Raw genomic sequence first — 10,703 nt, forward strand, 5'->3', positions numbered from 1 at the left:
TCAATTGTTGTCTTACTTCAAGAAATTGCCACAACCGTAGCAACCTTTAGCAACTATCACCCTGATCAGTCAGCAGCTCTCAACATCGAGGCAAGACCCTCCATCAGCAAAAAAGACTACAAATCACTGAAGGCTCAGATGATGGTTAACATTTTTTAGCAATGAAGCATTTTTTTTATTAAGGTATATACTTTTTAAAAGACTTAAAGCTATTGCATACTTAATACACTATGATGTAAAAATAACTTTTATATGCCCTGGGTAGCTAAAAAATTCATGTGACCCACTTTATTGTGATATCCTCTTTATTGTGTTGGTCTGGAACTGAACCCACAATATCTCCAAGGTATATCTGGTTAAATATTTCATGATCGTTGACTATTAGTTGATACCAGCAAATATCTCTACCTTTACTCAAATGTCTCCAAATCTCCGAACACTGTGCTAAATTTGTAACTCCCCACCTGGACTCCAAACCATCACAGATGTACTGTCCTCTCTACTCTCTCCCTGACTCCATACATACTTGTTGAATACAAGAAAAGTTTAAACTCTGAAGTCTAAATCACTCTTGGATTTTCAAGCTTTTAGTGGATGAAAGCAACAAAGCAATAAATTGATTCTTTTCTCCCCTCCATCCCTAATCATAGCTTTTCTTTGGAATGCCAAGGTTTTCATTTATCTGGATAATTATGTTCCTTCTGCCTTAACCTACTATCATTCACTCTCTTAATATGATTTTCTCTATTTATTCATGCTCTTTAGATGTCAAAAATACATGAAGCTCTTTTTCAAGCAAGTTAATCCTAGCCTAGAGCTACTATTTTCTTTGTTTCTTTAAAGGGTTCGCTAATATTTTTTAAACAGCATAAAATAAATTCTTGCTCTTGGTTAAAAGCAAAAGTAGAATTTGCTGAGCACAAAAACAAATGAACTATCTAGTTTCAAGACCCCTTAAAAATCACTAATATATTGATATTTTGTTTATTCAAAAATATTGAGCACCTACTAAATGAAAGATATGATTTTAGGCTCACATGGATATATATATATTTCAGCTAAAAATTAAGAATAAAAATTAGTTCTAAAATTTCATTTTATTTCATGGTCTCTTTTAGAGTAGGGCACAGTCAAAGGACAATCATTTAATTTTTTCCCTTTTTCTGCCACTAATAATTTGACTCTGTGGACTAGAACTTTCTTCCTTTTTAGGCCATCCATGTGAAAATATTCATATGAAGGCATTGTTAAATATATCACTGGAGGGCAAGAATTTGTTTTCATACGTTGTATTTGTCTCTCTTTGTAAATACAAAACTAAAAGTTTTTTAATGAAGTTTTTTTTACATTAATAATAGAATTTTCTTTTGTTTCCTTTCATCAGTGATGGCATATGTAAGTTATCATATATATAATAGAGAGTACAGAACAAGGAATAATCACAATTTAATAGATACTTTGAGCAAAACATCATAAAATCAGTATATGTTTACTTTGTAGTGTAGACCCCTAAGCAGAAGTTAACATTGTAGATGAAGGTACACATTATTCACCATTTATCTACTAGCAAAATATATGCTCTGAGTCAGCCTTTGGCTACTTCTATAAAAGAATTAAACTTTCTTGATTATCTATTCATAGCTGCCTAAGCAAATATCAAGCAATGCCTTTATTTCTGCTATAATATGCACTAATTATTACCATACAGGCTTAATGATTAGGAGCACTGACTGGAGATGTGACTCTAGTACAGTAAAAATATCAATGTAATATAGGTTTTTAATTTATTTCATTTTTAATCTGGTTTGATGTGCACAAGGATGAGATTACAGTTTTTTAATATAATCTATTATAGGTTTTTAGTAAAGTAAAATTAATATGGCTTTTTAGAGTAATGTCAACATTTACAAGAAAACCAACCAAAGCAAACCACTGAGAATGTGAAAAAAAAAAAATCCGTGATTTAATGGAAGGTAAATTATCTTATTTAATGTATTCCTAACAGTGCATTAAGCCAATGGGAGTAAATTAGGGCAATGCTATTATGGAATAATTACATAATCTTAGTAATGAGGTTAGTTTCAAGAAACTAGCTGATATAACACTGGATTTTAAGACATTAATATGGTTGCTTTGGTGAGAGTATTCCAAAGTTTGGAAAAGAGGTATATCTAGGTGTTTTTATTACTAAGCTTAGAAAACTGTCATTTTCCTTTTGTAATTCATTACATTAAAATTGAGAGCTTTGACTTCTTTGTGTTTCTCCTTATGCCTCTTTCTACTGCTCCCTATGCCTCCTGTGTGCTGGAGTCTTCCCCCTTTAGACCCTCCCTCCCTTCCGCATTTACACAGCTAACCCTGCTGCTTGGCTATATGTCTCTCAAATAAAAGGGAGACTTTTCTCCCTGAATATAAGAGCTGAAAAATCATTCCATTTAATTTAAGGCATCACACATCCATGATCTGATATTAGTAAAGTATATGTGAATGTTTAAATCAAATTAAATCTAAGGAATTTTTTTCTTACCTCACTAAGACGTTGGTATAATTACCGTATGTTGATGGTTTACGATTTCTTTAGCAGAAATATTAATTCCTCTACTAAGGAATAGTGTTAGACATTAATTACCGGAGTTGTTAATAGTAATCTAATTAGAAGTCTTAAGAGTGTTGCATCGAATGAAGTGAGCTTGGAAAAAGCAGAGCATATTTTAAAAATGTAATAGAATGTATTCAACAAATGTTATTTGTGAATCTTCGTCCATGTTTTGGAAACATGCTAAAACTTAAATGGTGTGTTAATCAGAATTATACTATTAAAAGTTGAAAATAGAAGTTTATATGTGTTTTTTTGCATTGTTCTTGGGAAACTCTTGGGAACCCATTCTTTTATTACCTACATCTGTCTTGTAAAATAAGTACCCTTATTTTCTTGTTCAGAGAAAAATGCAATTTACATTTGAACGTGGTATCTAGACAAGTCTAACTGGAAGGAATAATAAGTGATCACTGTTGTTTCAAAATGGATATGGCCCAGATTCATTGGCTACCGTGATTATTCATTGGCTACCGTGTATATACCCTTTTGGTCAGTCTTGTTGGTGTTTGAAACATTATCTTTTTTTCATTGTGAGATGAATATCAAAACTGTTCACCTCTTTTGGTGGCCTTTCAGGTCACTGGGTCAGTTGCTGTGACCCTATGCAGTCCTCGGTCTTACCACCCTCGATTTAAAACATTTTTGGTGTGCCCTCCTGTTTGTCCATTGGAACATTTCAGCTTGCAGTTGTTTTGCTAGCCTGTGAAAACTGGGCGTTGGGAAACTGGTTAGTTGTACTCTTAGGTCTTTTTATTACTGACTCTCATCTTAATTTTTTGTGTTAACCAAGGGTTATGAGTGACATGCCCTCCTTTTCTACTGCCTATCTAAATCATTTCTATCCTTCAACGTCCAGATGGAATATTAACCCTCTCATAAAGCTTTCCCTGATGCTCTCAGCAAGAAGTAATAGATCTCTCAGTACCCAGTGAAATCTCCCTTTTCATCTCTTACAGCTTTTTCACTTTCTGCTGTCATTGTTTATGCTAGACCAGTGCTTCCAAAAGGAATGAAGCATGAATGATTGTCAGAATTTTGTTTTCAGAATTTGAAATTCCTTTAGTACTTTCAGGGATGTATTTGTTGCACTATAATGACTTCAGATTTCCTCTTTTCCAGGGTGGAAATGTTGGTTTTGGTCAAGCTGATGATATTGCCAAACAAACAACCACATTAACTGACGAAAAACAAAAACAAAAAAAACTGAGGTGAGAAATGTGGTCTTTTCAGCAGAGATTAGAGTTCTGGAAAGATCACTGATAAATCAGCTTCTCTGGGAAGCATGAGATCTGAGAGAGACTTCAAACTATGTCCTGAGGAAGGAGCTAGGGAGGATTAACAAACACATCTGGGCTGAGGCTTGGAGACTGCATCAGTAACAGTAGGAGCTGAGACTGTTCAATGATGTTTTCTAGCTATTGGTGAGAAAGGTTCTTATAGTATTTTCTTCCTTTTTGATCCATGGACAGTTTAGATCTTCTCTAATTAGTTCTATGCAAAGTTAGACTCTTAGAAAAACCTTGTGATTCATGTTCTTCCTGAATCCCCTTGATAGAAATGAAAGCAATTTCTGTGGGACTGGGAAGGTCAAGGCCCTGTGGTAAGTCTTTTCAGAAGGTTAAGAAGATCCATCAGTGCAACAATTACCTCAAGAAGCAGGCGGGGGGAATTGGGAGCATTTCTCATACTAGAAAGTGGAACTCAGTGAAAGCCTAGGTGGGGTATAGAATGGAACTCTGTCTCTTGGTATTCTTGAGTGCAGATGATTCAGAGTGTTTTTATTTTTAACAAGGAGGACTCCTTGATAGTGGAATATGAAATAGTAATCCCTGGGAAGAGGAAGGAAATGAGAAATCCAGAAAAGTTACTTCTGAAGGCCTGCCAGTCTATTTTTTAAATAATATATTTTATTTATTTATTTAAATCTTTAAAAAAATTTTATTTTATATTGGACTATAGTTGATTTACAATGTTGTGTTAGTTTCAGGTGTACAGCAAAGTGACTCAGTTATACATAGATCTATTCTTTTGCAAATTCTTTTCCCATTTAGGTTATTACAGAATATTGAGCAGAGTTCCCTGTGTTATACAGTAGGTCCTTGTTGGTTATCTATTTTAAATATAGTAGTGTCGTATATGTCAATCCCAAACTCCCAATTTATCCCTTACCCCTGCCTTTCCCCTTTGGTAACCATAAGTTTGTTTTCTAAGTCTGTGAATCTGTTTCTGTTTTGTAAATAAGTTCATTTGTATCAATTATTTTAGATTCCACATATAAGCGATATCATATGATATTTGTCTTTCTCTATCTGACTTACTTCACTTAGCATGAGAATCTCCATGTCCATTCATGTTGCTGCAAATGGTATTTTTTCATTCTTTTCAATGGCTAATATTCCACATCTTTATCCATTTCTCTGTCGATGGACATAGGTTGCTTCCATATCTTGGCTATTGTAAATAGTGCTGCAATGAACACTGTGGTGCATGTATCTTTTCAAATTATGGTTTTCTCCAGATATATGCCCAGGAGTGAGATTGATGGATCATATGGTAGTTCTATTTTTAGTTTTAAGGGACCTCCATACTGTTCTCCATAGTGGTTGTACCAGTTTACATTCCCATCAACAGTGTAGGATGGTTCCTTTCTCTCCACACCCTCTCCAGCATTTATTGTTTGTAGACTTTGATGATGGCCATTCTGTCTGGTGTGAGGTGATAATGTCATTTTAGTTTTGATTTACATTTCTCTATTAGCGATGTTGAGTATCTTTTCATGTGCCCCTTGGCCATCTGTATGTCTTCTTTGGAGAAGTGTCTATTTAGGTCTTCTGCCCATTTTTGGATTGGGTTGTTTGTTTTTTTGATATTGAGCTGCATGAGCTGTTTATAAATTTTGGAGACTAATCCCTTGCCAGTTGCATCATTTGCAAATATTTTCTCCCATTCTGTGGGTTGTCTTTTCACTTTGTTTATGGTTTCCTTTGCTGTGCAAAAGGTTTTGAGTTTAATTAGGTCCCATTTGTTTATTTTCATTTTTATTTCCATTACTCTAGGAGACAGATTGAAAAAAATATATTGCTCCTGCCTGTCTTTGAGTCCAGTATTTGACTTTCTTAAGGCTGTGCATGATAGAACATGGGGGCTTTATACTCTGGGCAGAAGGACAGTTTTAAAACAAGCCATTGTTTGTTTAACAATTCTATTATCTGCACTTAATTTTTAAAGCCTCCCAATATATCTAATCATTACCAAGGGAATCAGGCGAAAGTATTTTGGGAAAAAGTTGGGATAGAATATAAAATTATGGGGAAGGGGATTCTAGGATTCACTGTTTGGGAGATAATATTTAACAATGTATGAAATTCCCCAAGGTTAAAGTAAGACTTAAGGGGAAATAATTGGGGTTACTTTGACATATAGAACTTTTTTTTTTTTAAAGTAATTAACATTTAAATGTCCTGTGTTATATTTGTTAAGCATGATGATTTCCATTACAGACCAGTAGGATCTGGGCCATTTCACATCCTCTCAAAGAGAAGTGTGAAATGGACAGATAAATCCTCCAAGGAAATTCTGAACTCAATTACTGGGGTTGTGACCCTCATGAACTGAGTGTGGATGAATTCTTTAGAATGCTTGGCCTAATTTGGAGGATCTTTTTTTTAAAATTAAATAAAAATTATAACACTGTATTTTGGGGTTTATGATGTATTTAGATGTGAACTATATTACAACAATAATGTAAAGTCTGGGGGTATAAATAGAATTACACTATTCAAGATTCTTATAGTTTGCCTGAAATGGTGTGATATTGTCTAAGTAGACATTGACATGTAAAGTCTTTAATCCATTTTGAGATGATTTTTCTGTATGGTGTAAGATAAGAGACCAGTTTTCCCAATACCATTTATTGAAGAGACTATCTTTTCTCCATTGTATATTCTTGGCGCTTTTGTCAGAAGTTAATTGGCCATATGCAATGTGGTGTTTATTTCTGGGCCGTCAATTCTGTTCCATTATTATATGTGTCTGTTTTTTTAGTTGAATAAATTTGACATGTAAATTTAAGGTGTACAGCATGTTACTTTGATACTTTTATACACTGTAATGTGATTGCTAATGTAGCAATATTTATCAAATTATATAATTATAGTGCAATATTATTGTCTATATTAATTATACTGTGCATTAGATTTCTGTTGCTTATTTACTCCCCGTATCAAGCTTGTACCCTTGAATTATCAATCTTATCCTCCCTACCCACCCCATCCCCTAGTAGCTACCATTTTACTCTCTGTTTTTTAAAGGTTAAATGGTTTTTAGATTCCACATATAAGTGATATCATACAGTACTTGTCATTCTCTGACTTAACCTCACTTAGCATAATGTGCTCAAGGTCTATCCATCTTGTCTAAAATGGCAGGATATCCTCATGGCTGAATAATATTCCATTGTGTATCTGTATCACATCTTATTTATTCATTCATCTGTTGATGGGCATTTGGGTTGTTTCCAATTTTTTGGTCATCATATTGTGAAAACTGCTTCAGTAAACATGGGAGTGCATATATTTTGTCACAATTGTGTTTTTATTTCCTTTCAGTATATAGCCAAAATTGCTTGATCCTGTGGTAGATGACTTTTAATTTTTGAGGAACCTCCATATTGTTTATAGTGGTTGAACCAATTTACATTCCTACCACCAGTGTACGAGGGTTCCTGTTTCACCACATCCTTGCTAGCACCTGTTGTCTCTTGTCGTCTTGATGATAGCCATTCTACAGGTGTGAGGTGATATCTCATTGTGGTTTTGATTTGCATTTTCCAGATGATTAGTGATGTTGAGCATCTTTTCATGTTCTTCTTGGCCATTTTGATGTCCTCTTTGGAAAAATGTCTATTTAGTTCTTCTGCCCATTTTGAATTGGATTGTGTGTTTGTTATTAAGTTGTATGAGTTCTTTATATTTTGGATATTAACTTCTTATCCAATATTTGGTTTGCAAAATTTTTTTCCTATTCTATAGACTGTCTTTTCATTTTGTTAATTAGTTTTTTTTTCTGTGCAGAAGCTTTTGAGCTTGATGTAGTGCCATTTGTTGATTTTTGCTTTTGTTTTTTTGTGCTTTTGGCATCACGTCTAAAAAAATCATTGCCAAGACCAAGATCGATAGGCTTCTTCCCTACATTTTCTTCCCTACACTTTCTTCTATGGTATCAGTTCTTATGTTAAAGTCTTTGATCCATATAAAGTTAGATTTTGTGAGTAGTGTGAGATAGGGGTCCAATTTCATAGTTTGTATGTGTTTTTTTAGTTTTTCCAGAAGCATTTGTTGAAAAGACTATCCTTTCTCCTCTATCCTTTCTTTGCTTCCTTGTCAAATATTAGTTGACCATGTATGCCATGATTTAATTCTGGGCTGTCTATTCTGTTTCATTGCTCTATGTGTCTATTTGTGTGCCAGTACCATACTGTTTTTTATTACTATAGCTTTGTAGTACAGTTTGAAATCAGGAAGTGTAATGGCTCTGTCTTTGTTATTCTTTCTCAGAATTGCTTTGGCTATTCAGGGTCTTTTTTAGTTGCACACAAAGTTTAGAATTGTTTCTTCTATTTCTGTGAACAATACCTTTGGTATTTTGATGGGGATTACATTGAATCTGTAGATGGTTTTGGGTAGTATGGTCATTTTAACAATATTAATTCTTCCGATCCATGGACATGAGATGGAAAAATATGAAATGCCTCCCAAATTTGCATGTCATCTTTACACAGGGGCCATGCTGTTCTCTGTGTATTGTCTCAATTTTAGTATATGTGGTGCCGAAACGAGCTCTGGTGATCTTTAACAGGGGCAGACTTCTGATGGCATGCCCAGCAACAGAGGCCCTAAAACTCAGGGCTGTCATTAGTCCATAAATAACCTTTACCTGAATTAGACAAAAACCTATGGACAAGGCCCAGTGCCAAGGTGTGTAGTTCTACATATGGACTATAAGCTGGATCTTATCTTTACATACCCATTTTGCCAGGTAGTTTTGTAGAGTGCATGACCAACAAAACTTAATGTATAATCTTTGCTAATTCTTCTATTTTATTTAATTCCAGGCCACATAGAAGAGATTGGCAATATAATTTCACAGAATAATATACAGTCACTTTCTTTTTGGCTTTTCCCCTCGTTTAAAACTCACGCCTGGTTTGCAAAATGACAAATAATACACAGGAAAGTTATATCCTTTGTTGTAATCTTGACATCTTCAAAAGCAATACATTGTAAATAAGCTGTTGTGAGATAGGACAAGTAGAAGCTTTAAGACAGAAGTATTTAGGCTCTTGTACGTTTCTTACATACAAATTTCATAATAATCATGTTGAATTGGAATTGTATGTATATTTTTCTGCTTATTCCCAAAACACTCTCCTTAAAGATAAGGAGAATGCATTTCACATTTGAGTTCCAATCGAAGAGCACAGTGCCTGGCACATAGTTGGCATTGAATGAATGCATGATAGTCCTTATTTTTCACTATCTTACTTCCTTAAGGAATACTAAAGGAAAGGATCTGAGATAAAAATTTTGAAATCACAACATGTAGATTCTTTCTAATGAGACAAACATGTAAGAATTTCCTGTACTCCTTCATTTCTTTTCAAGACTACTATAGTTGTGTAGCATAAATTATATTTATAAAACTATATCTTACATTACTATTTATTATAACTAATGGTTAAAACTTTAATACCAAGGCTCTTTTACTTTACTTTATAAATTTTTTCTCTTATTCCTGGACTTTGAGTGAGAAAATTGTGTCAAGTCTCTGTATCAGTCATTACTAATTATATGATATTGAGTACCTAGTGACTCTAAGCTCAGAGTTATATTTCTTTATATTAGAAATATATGAGAATATATTTTCACTTGCAATTGTGTTACATTTGTTCAACTTCTACACAAATGCCACATACAATTATTGATATTGTTGTACTAGTACACATTGAATACCCACTGGTAACATTGCTGTGTGATAAAAATATAATAACTTGGCAAATTGTAGCTTGGCTTTGAAATAAAAAAATGGATTTGAAATTGCCTAGAATAGGAATAAACTGGAAGAAACAACACACTGTATTCAAAGTATAATTGTATTCAGCCCATGATTTAACATACTTTGCAGCCAATGTTAATTTTTATGTAATGCATGTGGTGCTCATTTATTTACTTTTTGATCTCTCCTTAAAAGTATTCTGTGTGAAGGACATTATAGAATTTGTAAACTACAGTATAGAAAAGGACACTAAGACATTTAAACTTGATCTTATTCTATCCCAGAAGTACCGTGATCTCAAGGCTATGAATTTGTAATAATCCAATAAAATAAAACTCTCTCCTCTGCTATCTAGGTTTAGTGCCTGCACTACGAAGACAATTTTTGTAGCCTTACCATTGGAATTTGCCATGTTTAAATCCTTGCCATTTGCTGGAAAACTTCATTGTTGCTGACAAGGAATCAAGTAGAAAATTGGAGGCTTGGATATGAAACTCTCTCTGGTGCTTGTTTAGCATAAGTGAACATTTTTGTTTTGGGACCAAAATAAACTCCCTGCGTCTATTTTTAAGAAATACTTATAGTGTAAATATGTCATTCATGATTTTTCAAACATAAGCTTTGAAAAATGAGTTTGGGAATGGTCTATATTTAAATCTAAAAAGAACTCATGACAAAATGATACTAACTATAGTGCTTACAATGTTTTGTGTCATTTAGAGAGAAAAATATAAAGCTGTCCTGACTTCCTGTGGTAATTAGTGCCTATTTTATGGTACATAAAATACTCTAATGGTAATGTTGTAAGAAGTCATTTGGTTTTATCAACTGCTGAAATTACTTTTGATGTTGTTACTAAAAATAGCGGGATATGTAGGTGTGTCAGGACGCAGGGTGCAGCAGCTTGGCACATGCCTGTCTAAACCCCGCATTCTTCTGAGGTTCAGATTAAAGGCCTGATTTTGTAGTTTTGTCCCTCACACTGAGGGAAGGTCATTGACTGATATTCCTTTAGCTCCTTTAATGGAGGTGACAAAAGGAGAGTGTCTGA

General features: G+C 33.9%; 1 non-coding gene across 1 annotated transcript; it reads right to left on the reverse strand.

Annotated features, from left to right (window-relative positions):
• Window positions 1–8,333: 8,333 nt before the first annotated feature.
• LOC132423737 (U6 spliceosomal RNA) lies at window positions 8,334–8,439 on the reverse strand. The gene has a single exon (XR_009519057.1). It is a non-coding gene; the product is annotated as a U6 spliceosomal RNA (small nuclear RNA).
• Window positions 8,440–10,703: the final 2,264 nt, after the last annotated feature.

Source organism: Delphinus delphis, chromosome 3, assembly GCF_949987515.2.
Source record: "Delphinus delphis chromosome 3, mDelDel1.2, whole genome shotgun sequence".
Classification (NCBI taxonomy): domain Eukaryota; kingdom Metazoa; phylum Chordata; class Mammalia; order Artiodactyla; family Delphinidae; genus Delphinus; species Delphinus delphis.